Genomic DNA, 22,986 nt, shown 5'->3' on the forward strand with positions numbered 1-22,986 from the left:
AAACACTGGGTGGGGTCCCGAAGGCAAAGGCTACCCGAGTTGAATGCATTGAGTGTGGGGTGAAACGCAGTCACGGATAACAGGGTACTACCTTCAGGACCACATCAATGCTCTGCCACATCTGTTGTAACCACCCGTATGCACAGAGAAAGTCTGTTCCTTTCTCAAGGAGGGGCAGGGTATCTTCCTCTGCGCCATCATCCTCAACCACTCTTGCCAGCACACAGGGTACTCCTGTGGGGCAGAGGATCCCATTGGCCGCCTCGCAGGACATGTGGGATGCTGTAGATCCTTATCTTTCGAGGGTCACAGTGTTCTGCATGTACTGCGACACACCGCTCTGCATGGGGGAGCAGTTTTGCAGTGCTTTTGAGGCAGTTGTCAAAGAGCATGAGAAACAGTGCCCTCTACCTTAATTTAAGGCATGGCCAACATCTTCCCCTGTCCACCAGGCCCTTCCTGTCTGTGGTTGGTGCCCCTTCTTTTCCTTCCCCACCTTAACGTCCCTCTCCTGCAAAAAAACAGAAAAAAGCCACAAAAAAATACAAACACAAAAACCACTAAAAAATGGTTCCTTTAGGAGCCACCTTTCACAGTTAAAAAATAGAAGTGAGAAAAAAAGTCACAGGCCCCTGTGCAGCCTTCATAGTACATGGACAGCGCAGTACCCTTTCCATGCCAGGCAACCTTAAAAGACCCGGACGCGGCCGCTCAAAGGGGTGGGTGGACATGTTAAACGCAATTTAAGTTATGTAATCTTTAGTGGTAGCTCTGAAAAGGACCTTTATTGGGGGGGGTTGTTAACAAACACCTTTTTCCCTTTTTTTGATTTTATGTACAGTAGTACTGTACACTCCACATCTTCCTTTACAATTTTCTTACAGGAACATTTTCAATGCATTCCTAACATTGTAAAGGAAAATTGCATTTCTGACATCTGTGAAGTGACAAAAAAAATAATTCCATCAGAACTATTGTCATTCTCAAAAGATGACATTCCAATGCATATAAAAAAGCAGATACAGCTTTATTGACAAGCCGCCATTGATTCTTCAATTTGTGGACTGAAAAAGTTTGTTGGAGATCTCCATGTTTGCCTCAGATTTACTTCAGAAAAATAATCTTAGTAGCATTCGGCTTTTAAAGAAATCCTTCAGGGCAACCTGCAACGACACTTGATTCACACACCCCAGACTGTCCCCTCCACAATGCACAATCACAATGCCTGGACATTTACAGTGAGCCATGCTCACACAGAATGAAAACAAGCTTGCCCAGTTTAAGCCACAAACTACATGCCACAAAACATCCACTTCTGCCAATCCAATATTTCCAAGGATGCCATGATTTTGAGCATACAACATTAATGACTGAATTGAAGAGTCTCCCAGAATCCATACAGTCTGCCTTCTCAAACACATAGCTATGATATGATATGATATGATATGGTATTTATGACGTGCCTATACACAAGTGTTTCAAGGGAGGAAGGGCAAGGGAGGGCAGAGGGAAGACAGAGACAATGATCCTACTAGGCCAAGTGTCAATAGCCATAGCCATTGCCAGTGGTGCTCTCACGGCTCCTGCAAACAAACCTTCCTGTATACCACACCCAGAAAACTCAACTGACTTATCCCCACAGTCCCCTTTCCATGCCAGGCATCCACAAAAGACCTGGATGTAGCACGTGCTGTCTGTTGACTACTGCGGTGTCCACGGACCACGTAGCACAGGGGCAGCCCTTCTACCCTGTCCAATTCCATGTTCTCAACATTCCCTCATTGGCCAACATTTTAGACAAGTATACAATTCACCCACTACACTCCAAAGATACAATTGAAGATTCATTAGAAACGTATCAAATGCATCAAACCAAACGATCCCCAGTGAGCACCTCTACTCTTTCCTACAGGAAAAGAAGGAAGATATTATGAAAGATCCGTACAAATTAGTGCATCAGAATATCGCTCTTTAAGAATGTATTCTGAAGACCCCAGATTCAGACAAAATTTAAAATACATTTTCCACCTCATCTTTGAAAGTGAACTAGCAACTCTATGTTATGGAGTTGCACACACATTAAAAACAGGCTCTAACTTTTTAAACATATCTGCTAACCAATTGCTTCAAAAAATAAAAGACAAAGAAGACAAAGATGAAGTTTTGCAGTCAAGTATCACAAATCTCTTGGCAAACATACGTGGTAGACAAGAATACTGGTTCCAACGGCATGCTGATGTTTGTTGTATGCTAAGGAACCTAGGCCCACCCACAAGGTTTGTTACTTTAAGTTGTGCAGAGTATGCATGGGATGACTTGCATGACTTCTTACGCACTGCAAACCAAAAGATGGAATAGAAATGAAAACACCAGGAGAACTATGTTCTGTTGACCCTGTCAATGTATCAAGTTACGTTCACCATCGCTATAATGCCACTCCATCTGCAGTAAAACTGCCCCTCCACACAGAGAAGTGCAGAACTTATTTTGGAGAAAAGAATATCAATCCAGAGAAGCACCACACAACCACATGCTTTTGTGCATTAAAGATGCTCCTAAATTTCGCCATGACAGTGACGCCACTATTTTACAGTTTATTGTAAAATACATCACCTGCGACATCCCTTCAGAAACCACAGCTAGTGCCTAATTACACACATCTTACGCTTCCAAAAACATAATTGTGGCAAATACTATACCAAATGTATCTTTGTCTTCCCTAGACCATTTTGCAAAAAAGAACAAGTAAATAGCTTGATGTCTTCTGTTATAAACACCGTAAAAGGCAAAATCCCTAAAAATACATATAACATTAAAAGGGATGAAGCATTCAAATACATCAATGATTACAATGCGACCATTGCCCTCTTGTTTAATGCTAACATAGACATGCAATACATTGCAGACAATTCCACTGAAGCTGCAAGAAATATCACAGCCTATCTCACCAAAGCTGAGAAGACAGAGCTAAAATACCTCTGGAATGATATATCATCTGAAAAAACACTATCACAAAAATTGTACAGCTTCGATATAAAAATGCTCTCCCATAGAGAATGTGGGTGCTACGAAGCTGCAGACCATTTAACAGGTACACCCTTATTTGGCAAATCTGAACACATTGCCCGATTGAACCTTGGACCAGCTTCATCTCAAAAAAGAGTAGTAAAATCCTACCAAGAGACAGAAAACATAGCCACACATGATGATAACAGCCAGGACATTTTAAAGAAAAATATCATTGACACATACTACCCAAACAGAAGTATTGCTTTTGAAAACATGTGTTTGTACGACATTGCCCAAAACTGCACCTACAAAAACAATGTCACACCAAATGAGACAACTGGCTAATCAGTCTCTACTTGTGAAGGAAGCCTAGTGAAACTCACCAAACCCAATCAATTTAATCATATAAAGTTATGATATAAATCTCCACAACATAGAGAACTGTATTACATGGCCCTACTCCAACTTTTTAAACTTTGGAGAAAAAAAATAATTATTAGGTGACAATGGCCCTCATTACGACCCTGGCGGAAAGTGACTGACCGGACCGCCACAGCGTAAATAGCGTTTCCGCCATTGCACGAAGGAGCAAAGTGCGGCCCATTCCGACCCATCGGGCACGAGCACCACGGCATGGAGGAAGTGCAAAGTCCGCGATGGCGGAAATGACCCCAAAACAGCCCACACCGCCGCCGTACGGCGCCCTAGGTGCAATACCGCCACCCATCACAGCGGACACCGCAGTGTGCGCCTACCGGAAAGTACGGTGACCGGAAATATACGGAAACGGAAGTAAAAACATGGGCCCGGAATGGGAAACATCCCGCCGTACACCTATAAAACCACAAAAACCACACAACCACCAAAAACACTACCCTGAGACACACCCCAACCCGTCATCCACCCTAGCGAAACCAAGAAAAATGGGAAAAGTAGCGAAGAAAGCGTGCGACCGCAAGCGGCAGGTCCACTTCTCCCGTGAGGAACTCACCGTGCTAACAGAGACCCTCCAGGAGAATGCAGCCGTCGTCTTCTCCACGCAAATGACCAGGACGGCACTTGCGAACAAGAAGGCCATATGGGCTCTGGTGGCACAGCGGGTAAGTGCGGTGGGGACCGCACCCCGCAACCCACAGCAATGCAGAAAGCGATGGGACGACCTGCGGATACGCGTCCGCAGCATACTCTCTGCCAACCGCAACATTGCCACAGCCACCGGGGGAGGTCCTGAATCACCCATCAAGTTGACCCCCTGGGAAGAAATCTGTGCCTCCACCATTGGAATGGAGAGCATAGAGGGAGTCGGAGGGATGGAGAAAGGAGTGCAGACATCCGAAGATTCAGGTAGGTGGGCCAGATAAAACAATGCTAAATCCACAATGTCCAATCATGCGAAGTACCATGTGTCCACATAGTGCAACAGAAACACATGTCCAGGAGAACGTCCACACACATCGGCCTGATAGCGCACGTTAAAACCCACAATAAATACATAATTAATTAAAAACCCCTAAAACACGCACTACACGTGCAGCAGGCACACCCTAACTGCAGGCTGCCAAACAACTGCACCTTCACTCCACACACAAATGAAAGCACCTCCAAGGCCCCGACCCAAATCACCCTCAGGTACCACCCCAATGCATGTGATACAATGCCATTCCAATTCCCACAGACCCATTATTAACCCTCGCCCTCCTTTACTCCACCACAGGGTCCGATCCAAACGACGAGCATCAGGACACCCCTACCAGCACACCTACAAAGAGGGCCAAGACCAACGGCCAAAGACCCTCCACCTCAGCTGCACGCATCAAGACACGGCAGCAGCACAAATCAGGTGGCAGCACAGAGGAGGGAACATCAACAGGCACCCCAGCAACCAGCATGCCCACACCACCACCACCACAGGTCCCCCCAACGGATGCCACAGAAGGCACTGCCTCTGGTGGCAGCAGCACCATAGGTGACACCCCATTGATGGCAGCATGCTCCGACACAGAAGACGGGGATGTCGAAGTCAGATCCATCCATGACCTGTCCCAATCCCCCTGTCTGTCCCATCCCGTACAACATGAGGATACCACGCAGGGGCACCCACAAGACGACGACTGGCCATCCCCCACAAGCCCTGTGGCAAGGCAACATGAGGTCAACAGCCCCTCTGTGACACCCCCGCAAATGGCCATGGCCCAGCAGAGGCAACAGTCCCTCGACCAGTTAATCGTGCAACAGCAGCAACTGGCCACGCTCCTCAAGGACCATGCCGATGAATGTGGGGGCACTAAGGCAGACATAGAAACATCAACTGAGACACTTAGGGCAGAAATGGAGAGAGGTACAGAGACACTAAGGGCACAAATGGAGAGTAGCACCGAGAGCCTGAGAGTCCAAATGGAGAGTAGCACCGAGAGCCTGAGAGTCCAAATGGAGAGTAGCACCGAGAGCCTGAGAGTCCAAATGGAGAGAAGCACCGAGAGCCTGAGGGGGGAACTGCATGCGACGTCCAAAGACGTATGTGCCGAACTTGCCGCAGTGCGCCGTGTGCTCACTGAGCTCTCGCAAACCCTTAGGGACATGCATGGACGTGAGCAGGCAGAGACATCATCCGTTGCAAGTTCCGTCCAGGGCAGCCCCCAACGTAGATCTGGGAGGAACCTGCGCTCCACAGGCAGGGGTGCCCCTGATACCCGCAGAGGGGGCTTGCAATAGCGACAGCCCACTGACAATGAGCATCTTTGGACACTGGTGTTCGGGGGGGAGGTAGGAGGGTGGAGGGGGTGTGTTGGGCTCACTTGGGTGGCGGGTCGATAGGGTGTTCAACATGATATCACATATGCCATAAACAGTGCACGATCAACCAATGAGATGTGTGGACATTGATCTTTGTGTACTAGGCCATCATAGGCGTACAGTCCATATTGTGCATGTCCCAGACACACACAGTGCCACGAGTCCCGTGTCCATGTATCAGCCACCAGGCGTGAGTGCTAGAAGCATGCATCAATGAGATGCTGACGAATGTCACGGCCCTCCGGTGCCTCGCAGACTCCTTGAGGTGCTGCCACATCCCCACCCTCATCATGACCATCATCAGGTGCTTGCAGTTCTGCGTCAGGGGGCATGGGCACATTTCTACGTACGCACATGTTGTGGAGCATGACACATGCCATGACCATCTTTGCAACCTTCTCATGGCGGTACAGGAGTGCCCCGCCAGACCTGCTGAGGCAGCGGAAACGAGTCTTCAGTAGGCCGAATGCCTGTTCAATGACTACACGGGTACGTGAGTGGGCATGGTTGTAGTCCTCCTCATGCTGGTCCCGTGGGTTCCGGACTGGTGTGAGGAGCCATCTCTTCAGTGGATACCCAGCATCACCTATATGTGGACGAGAAACGTATGATGTGGAATGCCATTGCTACGTACGCACACCTCCCCCCCCTTCCTGCCAGGTCATTGCCGCATCACATACCCCACATCATCATGCATGAAATGAGACTCACCGAGTAGCCAGGATCTGTTCCCTGCGTGTCGCTCCATGTAGCGTGGTATGGTAGAGTTCCTCAAGACCATAGAATCATGGGTTGATCCAGGGAATCTGGCACAACAATGTGTAATGATCCTGTTGGAGTCACACACCATTTGTACATTCAGGGAATGAAATTGTTTTCGGTTGCGGTACTGGGCCTCCATGGCATGTGGGACGACCAATTCCACATGGGTGCCGTCGATGGCACCAATGCAACCCGGTATGCCGGCAAGTGCATGGAATCCCACTTTTGTGTTGGTAATTTCCTGCTCCGAGCGTGGTAGAGAGATGTAGTCGTCTGCGTGCTGCAGGAGGGCATCGAGCACTTGCAATAGTGTCCGTGAGAACAGTGGCTGAGAAATGCCATGCAACTGTCCGACTGTGTGCTGGTAGGTGCCTGTGGCCAGGAAGTGGAGTACAGACACCACCTTCAGTAGGGGTGGGATGGCGGTTGGGCTATCTATCATGCTGACAAGGTCAGCCTGTGTCATGTCCACAATGGCGGCTATGGTGTCCCGGTCCAGACGGTAGAGGGTGTGGATCTGCACATCAGTGAGGTTGAACGGATGTGCTCGGAGGCGTGGGATTGCGGGCTGCCTGCGTGGTGGTAGTGGCTGTGCTGGCGGCCCTTGCTGGCCCTGCCTTGCCCTCCTCCTCCTCCTGCGTCTCCTCCGTGCGGCCGGTTGTAGTTGGTGTTCGTCTTCTTCTTGGAGTTGGAGTACTTGCAGTGCTATCAGGTCCCCCAGGGCCAACATCGCGAGTCCTGCCGGTAGCATTTCGGAGTGGGTGTGGTTGTGGGAGGAGACTGGGTGTGCAATTTATGTGTTTTCAGGCTGTATGGCCTCCACCTGTGGTGATTCATTCCACCTGTGCAAACTGCTCTCCCCTTTGGCCGAGCACGTCCCGCACACAACGCTGCAATTCGAGGAATGGCATCTTGCTATTGCAATCATGTATTTGTACCCGATGGCCGTGTAACATTGGTTGATATGTTCATTCTGCTGTGGTCCCATTGTTTCACATACTATCTGTGCAGTCGCGAACAGACTTGTGAAGGGTCAGTGGAACGTAGTACTCGAGTAACGGTGGGCCCTCATGCATCACTGTACCGAGTTGCAACGACGGGCGGGGCGTCCCATTTGTGGGTGAAGGCAGTTGCCATTTTCACACACAGCCGCACTAGATGGATTAATTAGTGATTTCAAACGGCCACAGATGCCTCTTCGACGTGATGTTGCAAATAAGGAATTCGAAGGGCGGCGCTTTCGGTTTTCAGCTAGCGGCGAGGAAATGCCCACAGGTCTGACTGCAAATATAACGTTCTATTGTTCAATGTCCTTGAGACAGGGGCCATGGCGAGGATGCAATGATTGATATGAATAGTTTGGGATGCGCAATAGCGACGTGGGCGATGAGGCCGGACGTTCCCAAATACATGTTACTTCACAACACTGGAATTACGGGCTGAGGCACTGTGGATTTTGCAGGCTGCATAACGCACAGACTCAATGGATATTTCTAATGTTATGTGAGTAATTATTCAGGCGTTTTCATACCGGGATGAGGGAATGATGAATGGATGCATGGGCAGGTGATTTGATACAGAGTTTGCCATGTACAGGGCTTTTTGGAATCTATCCGCCTCCCCTGCGCTATGTGATGCAGGGCTGCCATAGTGGGACCATCGTCTATCTGGCCTTGTTGAGCCCTCCCTGTCTCGACGCGCCCTCAGACACTTGTGTCCATGCACGTTACCAATCCCATCTGATGGATTCTGTTTTGACAGACGCATGCACAGGTACACTCGTTTGTGATGGTGTTTACACCTCGATATAGATGGTTATGAGTCGCAAGTGGTTTTGGGGTGGTGATGATCCTTTGGAGTGGGCTAGCATGCATATGGCTGTGGATTTAGTGTGATCATTGAAGTGAGTTGTTCGGATGTAGTTCTGATTGCCATTCTGTTCTTTTTCTTTTCTTTTGGTTGTCAGGTATCTCCTCCCCTTTTGCCACTGCCATCTGTATGCCACTCCTGCAGATGGCTTTTACTCCCGACACCTGCTGCTTCGTGTTAATCAGTGGAGCAGCATTACGATCTTATGGGACGATCGCCAATGGGCCACATGCCCTTACGCAGTACTGGTGGCTCGGAGCAACATTTCGGCCTTTCAGCTGGACTAGTGCCTCCCCATTGGGACGGCCCTGCGGTTCTGTGCGCTTCCATGTTGCCTTTTCGTACGTGAATGTGGCTCTGTGTACCATGATGGAACAGGGCGTCACACAAGTAGTAGCTGGTCATTTCTTGCGGATGCAGCCCACAATGGTGAAATGTGTTTTGGAGTTCATGGCCTAATGGCTGTATGGGCTAGGTGATTTTGTTGTGCATTAAATTTCTATTCTTATTTGGCCCGTGTAGCGTTCTTCTTTGCAAGTGATGTGGCATATTCCTATTTGGGGAGCGATGTATTGGGAGGAGATCTGCATTGGGTTCCAGCTTCGGAGTTTAGTTGCGTGGTACTGTACTGGGCGCGTTTGCCTACGAAGCCCAGTGAGGTCAGGGATGGGGGCTGCCAATATGACTGTTTGAATGTTGTCATGCTCAGGGGCGGGGGATCGGAATATTGCTGGTCACAGGTGCCTGTGTTTGCGTGCGTTTCGGGGGGGGGGACTGTGGTCATGTCCATTGGATTGGCTTCTGTATTCGTGCCATCTGTGCCCTGCAGCTCCCATTGGCCCCTCTTGTGATTCTTTTGTTCGTTGGCATGCATGGGTGACTTGTACATTTCACTGGTTGCATTGTGACTTCATTGCACCTACGGGGAGTTGTACTTTGTGGGCAGGGAGCGGTGTACAGGCACTCAGTGGGGCCGTTTACGGTTGATTCGCGATGCCGTACTTCTCACCATGGCGGAATGGTACATTCCGCCATGCTTGATGGCGTTAGGTACATGTCCGCTAGGGTCGGAATTAGCGTACCCTTGCGCCATGGTGGTATTTACGGTTTGGCATGGCGCGCGCGCGCGTGCTTGGTGCAGTTAGCGTTGGCGTTCACTACGGTGTCGCTAATGGCTTCGTACTTTGCGGTGACGGGTCATAGTCGCACCGAGCGCTATTCGATGGCGGTATTGCATTTCCGCCATCGTTTTCCGATTTCCGCCAGGGTCGTAATGAGGGCCAATGACTCATTTGAAGCTGCATTCACAGCAAATGTCTCAGGAGGATAGCTCAGGGGCAACGCACTTGCATTAGAAGCAAGATGATACGTAGCAACACAGGTACGATCATTGGGTCTGCGCTTAGAAACCTCTGGGTATTAAGCGTGTTATAAATAACCAATTATTATATGATATGATGATATGACAAATGGCAATTTCAAAAATACAAGCAAATGTTAGTCAAAGAACACCAATAAGAGGAAGACATTGAAGCTCAACTAGACAAAGACACTCCTGAGGGCAGTCAACCTTCCCTTACAGGAAGCCAAGAACCACTTGGAGAACCACTCATTCAAAATGAAGGAGAAATGACTGAGGTAGAAAATACATGTATCAATATAAACAATCCAAAGAAGACGTGCAGTGCTGGAATCACAGCTAAATGATGAACAACACACCATTTATCTAGAAGTCACTCAAGAAATGGAACATTGTTCTATACAAAAAAACCTGTAGCTGTATACATTATAAACCTCTGCTCATGTATACATGTGGTGAAGCTGGTTCTGGTAAAATATTTTTAATTAGAATAATCAGAATATTTCTACAAAACTTAACAAACAACCTTTCAGCTGTAGTAACAGCCCCCACAGGTTTAGTTGCCTACAACATAGGAGGTGTAACTTTACACTGACTACTGCTCCTCCCTGTAGAACACAAATTAGAATACTACACATTATCAGCAGAAGCTGCTATGGAAGTACGTAGAATTCTAAAACAAATGAAAGTGCTCCTGATAGATGAAGTAAGCATGGTTTCCAATCTCATGTTGGTTTTAATTCACCTCAGAATGCAAGAAGTCCTAAAAACCAGGTACGAAAAACTGTTTGGAGGAAAACATGTTATTGTTTTGGAGACCTTCTGCAGTTAGCACCAGTGAACGGTCAACCTATTTTCAAAACATTTGGACACAAACAATGGTGCAAAACCCTCCGCAGCATTGGAAATGTAAATCTCTGGCAAAATTTTCACTACAGAGTACTAACTCAAAACATGTGCCAGTCTGCAGACCTCACCTATTCTAAAATTTTAAAAATCATTAGAACTGGTCTTACTAAATATGCCAAATCCATCTTAAATAGTAGACTAATCCATGAGCTATATGGACAAAACACATCTGCACCTGATGTCATGGGACAATTAACTCAACAAACTCTAAAATATATGTCTTTAATGCCAACCCTTGCAAGCTGTAGTCAATTCAACAAGACAATTTTGAAAAAAGAAATGCAACCCCTACTGCATATCAGCTGCACATACAAAGTAGAAGTGCATGGCATGCCACTTTCTATGTGTCAACAATCAACCGCGCGACTAAATAGCTTAGAAAAATGTATCTCCAACACAGCTGGATTGAAGAAAATATTTACTTTTTGTCTAAACTGCAGAATAATTCTAAAACGTAACCTTGACATAGAACAATGTTTAGTCAATGGAGAAATTGGTACAGTTGTTGGCTTCCAAAAATAAACACATGACAACAACATTCAGTTTGTCAAGATAGACTTTGACAAACTTGCAGAAGTTAAAGAAATTGGCCAGACAATAGCATGTTTCCTTCTTTTCAAAGACATGTACATACACAGAGAGCAATTTTCTCTATCTCTTGCATATGCTGTCACTATTCACAAATCACAAGGTCTAACCCTAGATCAAGCATAGATTGACATTGGCAGCACAGTCTTCAAAGAAGGTATTAGTTACGCAGCACTTTCACGTCTGCGTACACTCAATGATCAATTCCTAGTTAACTTTGATGCAAACAAAGTCAACACTGAGATTCCTTGCATCCTGGAATACAACAGGTTACCGTCACTATATACCCCTTCTAGATATGGACACGGAACCTCAAAAAAAGAAACCTTTAAAAAGACAAGTAATACAAACAGAAGCTATAGCAGATCTTCCAACAATACCACCAAAAGAACTACGACCAACTCCTTCTGCATCAAACAATATAACCACAAAACGTTCTAGTACAGAGTCAACTGCACATCCATCAGAAAAGAAAGACATAAACGTCTTTTCTCTAGAAAGATCTGCAAGCCCATCAAATGATCCACAAACAGAACTCTCTGGTCCATTTAAATTCAGCACACAAATGGAGTAAACTGTTATGCTAACGTCACAATTAATCTTTTCTTTCAATTGCCACCAGTTGTTCACAACATTTACTGAAACGGGTCTAACCAGTTGAGTTGCAAATGCTCGTCCTTCACAGAAATGCCAAAAATAATCCTGACAACACTTACAGTGTCTCAGGTATAAGGCAGGAATTGGACTACTGTGCAGGAATGGTAACATTTACCATAAACACACAGGGAGATCCACAATCATTCCTAATGTACTGGAAACCAAAAAACATCCCTATATCATATACGTGGAAACATATATGCACTCTCTGCAACCATACTTCACAAGACCACATCCCTAATGAATGATTTGTATATGTATCTATACCAAATTGTGAATCCATTCAATTTCACCAGCTTCTGCAGAATGCAAATCATGGCATAATATGCGCTTTTTTGCAATTCAGACAATCGTTCCACCATACAAATAAAATCACATAGCCAATATGTCATACTAATGCTTCTGAGGTACAATGCAGATGGTACCAAAAATAACTGTAAGCTTACAGGCTTCACACACGGCCAAGTATAGTATGCCACACTGGTGCCACAACCACCTCAGGGTACTACAATGCATATTTCAAAAAGAATAAGTGGTTGGTTTGAATGTAACGATACCTCCGTTACTCCAAAACATAGGTTACCAGCAAATTTAACAAATGCCTACTTAATTGTGTCACTAAACTATAGCACAATTAATAGTTAGAATATGCCAGCAGGTAACTAACTACATCCACAATACTACAATACTACAATAGTACTTTTGAAAGTCAATCTAGTTAGAATACGCAAACAGGGATCTAACTACTTGAAAAATACTCTTAATTCCAAAACACTTCAAACACGCCATCTCAATTCTTATACGACAAAACATCTTCTATCCTTTAATGTAGCTAGAATATGCCAACAGGTATCTAACTACTTTAAGCAATCCCTTAATCACAACACACTTCAAACAAACATACTATCAACCTTACAGATTATTATTTAATTTCAAAACAACAGCAGTGTGTCATACACTAATATTGTACCTAACATAGTACTTACAATGTACTGTTTATGAGGGTCATTTCCACAGAAATAAACCAGAAATTCCAGCTTCATAGCGCTATAAAACTAAGTAACCATAGCAATTATAATCAAATACATATTCTATGAGCACTATCTTCAATTGTACTACCATATGCAGTTCAATTACATAATTCCCCCATATTACAAACACTTTGTACTCCCACTACATTACCTATAATCACTATACACATATTACTACTATGGTGATTCTGGACATACTCCTACCACATTAACTATAATTATAATACATGTTACTACTGTGGTGGTTGTGGCCAGTGGACATATTCTTGACACCATGGCCTGTGCCCATGCCTCCAGAATCTGGCCACTGGCCTCATCCACCACAATGCAATTAACTATGTAAGAAGTACGTGCCATACCCAATCAATTAATGAAACTCACCCTGACCCCCCACAATCAAAATGATGTCCATGGACACTGAAATTAACTGCAGACTCTGCAGCATTTCCATTCAATTTTTCCATGCATAAAACCAGCTCCACATTACCTTCATTCCACTTCCCTATCATCTCTCTGCCCTCTTTCAGCCATCAAATAACCCCTAATGTCTTTCTGACAGCTGCCCAACCCTTTCCACTTACAAAAATAGCCCCATAGCATCCTTTTCCACTTCTCCACCCTTCCTTCCCAGCCCCTCTTTCCACCAGCAAATAACCCAAAATATGTTTCCCAGATGTTTTTCGCAGATCGCTGTCCGCCGACACCGGCAACTGCCCGCGGATCTAACATGGTGGGCGTTTCCAAAAATCTGACGCACCTCCCACTTTTTGCCATCAAATCACTGGGTGCTTCCAATGTCCAGGGGCCTCACGTCGGCCTCTGGACCGATTGGAGGCCTGCCCTCAGAGTGAACAGGGAAGTGAGTCCACGGACCAAACCCAGATATCACAAACTATTTTGTACCTACTTTTTGGCAGTTTAAAAAAAACTACAGATGCATTTACACCAAATTTACAAAAGTACGCCTTCTGGACCAAGCTGCTGCTCTCAAATATGGTGAACATCCGTCCAGCGGTCTGGGCTGTAGGCGTGAGCAAAATTCTTTTTCCATTGTGTCTATGTGAAAAACCACACATTATGGGACCTCCCCTATAACCTTGTCCCCCACACCCCCTTGGCGAAACCTCACCAACCATTGCAGAATCAATCTGACGGGGCAATACACTTTTATTGTAAAGTTTTGTGAGGATTTGTCACGGAGGGGTGAAGTTATAAAAAAAAGTGTTCTTCCTCTTGGTTGTGCAATTTAACCATAACTACAGGGCCGCTACTGCAGACCCTTTAACGTGTGTAAGTACAAATATTGATTTGTGTCATAGATGAAAACATTGACATTTTTGGAGCACAAGAGGAATTTGTATATGGCCTTAGTGGTGTATAGCGTAGTAATATGGTTGGAAGGAACAACGTAAAAAAAAGGTAAGTACTTGTGGATGAAAGAGGGAGATGAACAGAAAGAGAAAAGGTAGGTATCTGTTGACACAGGGAGTGTGTGAATCTCCTCATTGATTATTATTAAAGGTAAGAGGACACAGGTGAGTACAAGTGAAAGGTAGTGAGGGAGACAGTGGTTTCAAACTGATAGCATTTCTCCTAGTAGAGTGTAGCAGGTGCAGGTAAAATATAGTATATATATTACACGGCCTGTAGTTATGGTTAAGTTGCTCAACTCATAGGAAGAGCACTTTTTGGATGGCTTATAACTTCGCTCCCCCTGGACGAATCCTTACCAAAGTTGGCAAAAAAGTTTATGGCCCGTTCTGAATTATTTTGGCAAGTCTGGAGAGATTTTGTGAAGGGGGGCAAAGTGGAAGGGGAATCCCCAAAACATTTTTTTCCTTAGACGACATGGAAAAATAATTTGCTCACGCCTACAGTCCAGACCGCTGGACGGATTTTCACCAAATTTGCATCAGGAGCAGCAGCTTGGTCCTGAAACTGTGCTTTTGTAAATTTGGTGGAAATACGTCCAGTAGTTTTTGTAAAACAGGCAAAATGTCGGTCTCCAGAAATTGGTGATATCTGGGTCCGCTTCGTGACCTATTTCCCTGTTCGCTCTGCGAACAGGACTCTGATTGGCCCAGAGGGCCGCGTGATGTCTGCGGATATATGACGCGCCCACTGATTGGCTGGATGGAAGCAAGAGGTGTGTCATATTTTTCCAACACACCCGCTGTGTTGTATCCGCGTAGATCTGCGGATAGTGCGGTGGGGAACAGGGCTGGGAAACATATTTTGTGGCATTTAGTTTTGGGAAGAGGGGCTGGGAAGATGGTTGATATGATGTATTTGTTTCGGTGGAAGAAGACCGTGTTGTGTCCATGGCAGTTTGCGGAAACTGCAGTAGATCGCAGACAGGGCCTTGGGCGGCTGGCTTATCTGGTGACTGCAGGCAGGCTTCATTAGGGTAGGGGAGTGGAATGTTGATGATATGAGGATGTGTGCATAGGTTGTATTATGCTGTGATGGTTGTAGCCTGCCCCTAGACTGTGGGCTGCATGAGAGTCTGCCCACTGGGTGGAAGTACTGTAACAGAACTGTTGACAGAAGTGGTATGGCCTCAGGGGCCCGGATTATGTGTGTGGGTTGTGCTCACTGGCCAGGGTCTTGGGTGCATGGCCATATTATGCTGTGGTGGTTGTGGCCTGTCCCTAGACTCTTGGGTGCATGGAGTCTGCCCACTGGTTGCAAATACTGCAATGGTGTGTGTACAGAAGTGGACAGGACTTCTGGCGGCTGCCTTATATGTGTGGGTTGTGCCCACTGGCCAGATTCTTGTCTGCATGGCTGTATTATGTGGTGGTGGTTGTGGCCTGTCCCTAGACTCTTGGGTGCAAGAGTCTGCCCACTGGTTGCAAGTACTGCAATAGTATGAGTATAGAAGTGGACAGGCCCTCAAGTACTGCAATATTCTGCAATATTAGTCCTGAAAGGCATCTTCAGAAGAAGTTTCATTTTTGCAGGTGGATTTTAACTTTTGTAGTAATGGGAAGCAGTATTGCAGTAGTACTGTTGCAATTAGATACCAGTTGGCGTATTCTAACTGTTCACAGTTTCACAGTTATGTAGGGTATGTTTTGCAGCACCTTCATTCCTGTTGGTGGATTTAAGTTTTCCACTATTGCCAAGTGACATTGTAGTATTATGGGTGCAGTTGGATGACAGTTACCATATTAATTGAGGTAGTATGGGCACAGCTAGAGAGCAGTTGGCTTATTGTAACAGTTGATAGTTTTACAGGTTAGTGAGGATAGTTTGTAGACCCTCATACTCTTTTTTAAGTACTATGGGTGAAACAATATTAGTGCGTGTTTTCCACAAATGTTGTTTCTGTGTGTATAATTATTGGATCATTGGGGAGAAAACTGTACAGCAGCGCAACTGATGTACTCACGGGCCAGTTGGTGTATGCTAAGTTTGTACAGTTTATAGGGTAGTAGGGTATTTTTGCTTTGCAGTTACATACCTGTTGGTGGCTATCGGGCAGTAGGCTATGCTAATTCCCTAGGTCAGTGATTACATTTTGGTTTCAGGAATATTAAGAAGGCATTTCCTAAATTTGCTGGTAATCTCTGCTTCAGAGTAATGGAAGTAGCATTGCATTCAAACCACATACATTTCTTTTTAATGAATGCAGTATAGTGACCTGTACTGGTTGTGGCACCTGTGTGGTAGATCATGGCTGCTGTTGTGAAGGTTGTCTTGCCAAGCGATTAGTGCCCATGTGTGAAGCTAGTGAGCTTGCAGTTGTTTTTGGTACCATCTGTGTTGTATCTTAAAAGCATTACTATGACGTAATGGCTATATGAGTTTATGTGTAAGGTGGAACTATTTCTGAATTTCAAATAGTGCATAATATGCCATGATTTGCATTTTGGAGTACCTACTGAAATGGCATGGATGCATACATTTGGTATAGATACATACACAAATCGCTCATTAGGGACTTGCTCCTGCACCACATGGCTGCAGAGAGTGCATGTATGTTTCCACATATATGAAATCTGGAAGATTTCTTTTATAGGTATGTTTTTACTTTCCAGCACTTGTAGTAAGTACATTAGATATTCTTGTGGATCTTCTTGTGTGTTTATGGTGAATCTCACCATTCCCATACAGTAGTCCAATTCCTGCCTTATTCCTGAGACACTGTGAGTGTTGTCAGGATTGTTTGTTGCATTTCTACGAAGGAGTAGCATTTGCAAACACAACTGGTCTGCGCCGTTCGAGCAAATATTTTCCACAATGGGTGGCAATTGCAACAGAATATTGATTGCTACATTTGAATAGCAATTTACACTAGTTGTGTTGGAAAATTTAAATGGACCTGACAGTTCTGTGTTTGAGTCATTTGCTGGAGTTCCACTTGTTCTTTTAAGGACATACTTCTCTTTGGTTGTGCTGTTGGAAGTGCATTTGTGGTTTCACTACACTGTTTTGTGGTCATGCTATTTGATAGAGTAGCAGCTGTTTTCAATTTCTCTGGTGGTACTGTTGGGAGATCTCTTATAAATCCTCTTTTCATTCAGTTTCGTTTAACAAGTTTTCGTTTTTGAAGAACACGGTACATATTGAGATGGGGTGTGTAGAGTGCACATAGTTTGTTGTACTCTACGATGCAAGGAATGTCAGGTGTGACTTTGCATCAAAATTGACTAGAAATAGTCCTTCAAGTGTACGTAGCCGTGACAATACCACGTAACTCATCCCTTATTTAAAGACTGTGCTGCCAATGTCAATCAAGGCCTGCTTTAGGGTTAGACCTTGGAATTTATGAATAGTGACTGCATATGTAAGAGACAGAGAACACTGTTCTCTGCGTACATACATGTATTTTAAAAGAAAGAATCGGGCTGATGAGCATGCTATTCTTTTAACTTCTGCAAGTTTGTCAAAGTGGATGTTGACAAACTGAATGTTGTTGTCTCATGGATATGTTTGGAAGCAAACAACTGTACCAAGTGCTCCATTAACTAAACTTTGTTCCACGTCATGATTATGTGTTAGCATTACTGTCAAGCCCCACCATCGTTTTCAGCAGCACAAATAGTGGTAATCCCAAAAGCAGGAAAATACCCCAGATCCTGCAAATCCTATAGTCCAATATCTCTCTTAAATATGGATGTGAAAATCTATGCAATGGTCCTAGCCTCACAAATGGAAGATATTATGCCACGTCTGATCCGCCCAGATCAGGTGGCCTTTATAAAGGTCAGGCAGGGGGAGGATGCTATGCGCAAGACACTTGACATCATGGAGCACACAGAGGGGCGGGAAGGAGGTCAGGCTCTGCTAAGTTTGGACTCGGAGAAGTCGTTTGATCGGGTGGAGCAGGGATTTCTCTGGGCAATACTTAGAAGCATGGGCTTTGAAGAACGGTTCATAAACGGAGTACAGGCAATATACAAGGCCCCAAGGGGAAGGGTGGTGCTGAACGGTAAACGCTCTGAAGAATTTAGAATGCCAAGGGGTGCCTGCTCTCGCCATTTCTCTATGCCCTATCCATAGTGCCACTTGGTAATGTAATCAGGAAAGATAACACAATAGAAGGGATACGGGTTGGTGACACAGAGTATAAACTGGCCATGTTTGCTGACGATATGCTCCTCTACCTGGCAGATCCGCAGACCTCCATACCCAAAGTGCTAAGGACTATACCAGAGTTTGGCAAAAGGGCAAGGCTGAGAGTCAACGCTGAGTTGTCCTCTCTCTTCCCCTACAATGCGCCAGACCCCTCAGGTACAAAAATCCCAAATGGGGAATACCAGTAACGCACCAGAAATTAAAATATTTTAGTATCAAGGTTACAAGAAGAATGAAAGACTTATACGAGGCAAACCTCCCTCTGTTAATGTCGGAACTATCAAGGGACCTGGATAGATGGGCCAAACTAACAGTGTCATGGCTTAGCTGCCTAAATGCTATAAAATGGTAATTCTCCCCATGGTTCTATACCACTATCAGATACTCCCAATTGACATCCCAGGAAGCCACTTCCTATATTTGAAAGCTAGGCTCAGCCCAAGGAAGAAGGCGGAGCAGTTTTCCCAGAGTTCTACACCTATTATCGAGCAGCCCAATTAAGGGCCCTGGTGCCACATTTAAGAGGAGGCAAGCAGAAACAATGGCCTTCAATATAAAACCATCTGCTGCTGCCAATAACGCTGGAAGAATGGCTGTGTGCTCCAAGATCAGCATTCCCGACTAGAGTAATCAGACATTTCGCATTGGCATCCCTCCTAAGACTGTGGTGGAATAAAGGAGAAATGAAGGGCCTCACAACATGACCGTCCCCCAGGAGCCACACATGGGCCCCCCATTAGAAAAGAGATTCAAGACCCACAGCGCTTCCAGAAATTGTGTATAGCAGGCCTGGAAAGGGTGGGGCAGATGATAAAACTTGACGGATGCATAACCATCCAAGATCTGAAAACAGTCTTGCAAATCAAACCCATGGGGTGTTCTTGTTCTTACAGCTGAGGGAAGTCCTAACTGCCACAAAATGGAAGGAGAATCTCCAAAGAGTCCTCACGTCACTGGAAAAAATCTTAAGTGGATCCCTATTGGCCAAGGGCCTCATCTCTCGACTATACAGGTCCCTGCTAAGCGAACAAGAAACCAGCATTGGTACCCTCAAAAAAGATGGTAGTCTGACCTGGGCCACATGATGGCCGACCACTTATGAATGCAAATGTGCAAATGAGCACACAAGTCCTCCATCTCTGCGCAGTATAAACTGCATGGAATAAAACTGCTGCACAGGTAGTAGTGCGATCCCAAAAGACTCTTGAGAACGTTCAGTCAAACGAGCCCTCAATGCTGGAGGGAATGTGGTTCACAAGCAGACTATTGGCACATGTGGTGGGCCTGTGCAAATGTTCCGGCATTTTGGAAAGAGGTGCTGGCGTGGATCAGAAAAGTGGACGGGGTGGCTCGCAAATTTGACCCAAGGTTGGTGTTATTTGGGTTGGAAGAGATTGAAGGTTCGTGGATGTGACTTCCCCATATGCCTCACTTCTTGATACTAGCGGCCAGGGTCTGCATCACGATAAAGTGGAAATCTCCTACCCTTCTGTCAGAGGAAACCTGGGCCCAGAAAGTTAGAGTACTTTACAAAATGGAGAACATTACCAGAGCTCTCCACGAGATCTCTCCGAGCAGGGAAATTGAATGTGTACCCTTTGTCAATGCCTATAAATAACTGGTGATGAAGCAAAGGGCAGGTGACCCGCGGAAATGCATTTAGTTTTGCCTAAAAACAATACCTAAGTCTTGTTTTGTTCCAGGTAGGAGGGGTCAGGGGGGAGGGCAGGGGAGGGGTTGTTCACTTTGAATGTTAGCTGAACTGAAAATCTGTTGTCATTTTACAAGGGTAAATTCGAGAAAAAATTAGAGTGATATGAACCACGTAATTATAAATAGCTCAATAAAGTACGTTTTGAAAAAAAAATAGGCGCAGCTTTCACTGGTGTTAATTGCAGAGGATCTCCAAAAACAATAACGTGTTTTCCTCCAAAGAGTTCTTCGTAGTTTGTTTTTGAGGACCTCTTGCAATCTGAGGTGAATCAACATCAACATTGGGGTAGAGACCATGCCCACCTCTACTAGGAGCATTTTCATTTGTTTTAGAACTCTACTTAGCTCAATAGCAGCTTCTGCTGACAGTTTGTAGTACTCTAATTTGTTTTGGTGTTCTACTGGTAGGAGTAGCAATTGGTGTACAATACCACCACCTATGCTGTAGGCGGCTAAACCTGTGGGGGCTGTTAAAACAGCTACAAGTTTGTTGTTAGTTAATTTTTGGAGGAACTGATGATTTTTTATTAAGAATGTTTTTCCTGAACCAGCTTCGCCACTTACATAAATGAGTCCACAGGTTTATAATTTTGATAGTTTTAGTTTCGTGCTGCACACCACGTTCAGGAAAATGCTATGTTGCTCATCATTGAGTTGTGATTTCAGTAGAGCAAAGTTTTCTTCAGATTCCTCATACTGACACATGATGTTTTCTACTTCAGTCGAGAAATGTGACACGTTTCTCCCGATGCTTCCACGTCACGTGTTCCGAGATTATACCAGGTGATCGTGTCTTCCTGATCACATGACACGGAACTAGGTTGGGACGATATCCGTGGCGCACCACTGAATAACGCCATGGTAATTGCCAGTGAAGGAATGGTCGCAAAGGTCTCAGGCGACCGTCCCAAGTTGCCTTCCTCCGAGTGTGCCGGATCTGACCACCATACTGCTGCCGCCGGATATGTGGAGGTGAACGGGCCGTAGCGGGAGTGGACTGATGGTTATCTACAGGTGTGCTGATGCTAGAGGAACGGGGCTACAACCGCCATCCACTACCGCCTCGATTCCTTACAGAGTGCATGCCACCTGTTACCAGCAGATTCAGAGTTCGGGGATACAACACCCCAAAACCCAGGTCCCTCCATGACTCCCGCAGCTCCTGTCCCAGTGGTTGTCCCTACCCCGTTCCCTCTAGCTGCCCCGGAAACGTACCATGGCGACCCTAGGAAGTACCGAACTTTCCTAAATCAGTGCAAACTTCACTTCCTCTGCCGACCCCAGGCATTCCCTGACTCTACCACCAAGGCCGCTTTCTTGCTTTCTCATTTATCTGGTGTGGCAGCAACCTGGGCAAACCCTTTATTAGCAAATGATCATCCAGCCCTCTACGACTTTGACCTATTGGTGGGTGAAATGTCCAAGGTGTTCGACACTAGGTACAAGGCCCAATCCCGGGATCTGGAGTTGTTAGATCTCACTCAGGGCAGACAAACCCTCATCGAATATATAACACGCTTCAACCAATTGTCTGCAGAAACATCCTGGCCTGAGAACAATAAGGCTGTGGTGTTCTATAAGGATCTATGTAGCACCATGAAAGACGCCCTCTCGGTAGTACCGTCCCTTCCAGCCATCTACTCTGATTTGGTCGATCTGGCTTTGCAGGTAGAGGACCGAAGAACCAAGCATAGAACAGAAGCAGGTCTTTCTGGCAATCACTCTATCCCTCCGCCAGGCGCATCTAGTGAACCTATGCAAGTAGGAGGGATACGTAGTCCCATAACCCTTTCTGAACGAGAACGCAGAAGAACAGACAATGCCTGTTTTTACTGTGGACTCAACAGGCATTATGTCAAAGAGTGTCCCCGTCGCCCAAAGAACAAGAACCAGGGTTTTCAGAATGCTCGCCGTTGAAGTTGGGGGTGAGGGCGAGCACTTCTCGGACCCCCTTTGAATTTACCCCAACGTTTGGGCCCATAAGACCAATCATAGTCCAAGCTCTGTTAAAACCAACTGGGGAAAACACACACCCTGTACAAATCATGATCGACTGAGGGGCAACTCGTTGCTTCATAGACATCACACTGGCCAATACACTCAACTTATCTTTGATCACTAAGAAAAGTCCCAAGCCGGTACAAGCTGTCGATGGGACTTCCCTCGCTTCTGGACCAATCAAGCAACAAACCTCTCCTCTTGAGGTAATTATACAGGGTACCCATAGGGAAATGCTTTCTTTCGACCTCATTTCCACACCCCAATTCGGGGTTATTCTGGGCATAGCCTGGTTATGACAACATAACCCGTTGATCAACTGAGGGACTGGCCAAGTCCTTTTCGAATCCGAGACTTGCCAACACTACATTCTTGTGGAACCCGAGGGAGTGCCTAACCCCCGCATGAGCTCTTGGGGCTTTTGCACTTTTGGCAGTAGCTGAGGCTAACGAATCACCTACGACCTCGCATATGATAGGGGCAGTCCTAGCAGGCATCCCCACGGTTTATCTCGACTTCCGCACTGTGTTTGATAAGGGTTCGGCTTAGGGCCTGCCTCCACATAGACCATACGATTGTCCCATAGACCTGATCCCTGATGCTCCAATACCGAAAGGTCGGATCTATTCCCTGTCACCATCCGAAGAGGTGGCCCTCAAAGAATATATACAACAAGCCCTACGCTTGGGCCACATCCGAACTTCGACTTCACCT

Source organism: Ambystoma mexicanum, chromosome 1p, assembly GCF_040938575.1.
Source record: "Ambystoma mexicanum isolate Mex_15411 chromosome 1p, UKY_AmexF1_1, whole genome shotgun sequence".
Lineage (NCBI taxonomy): Eukaryota > Metazoa > Chordata > Amphibia > Caudata > Ambystomatidae > Ambystoma > Ambystoma mexicanum.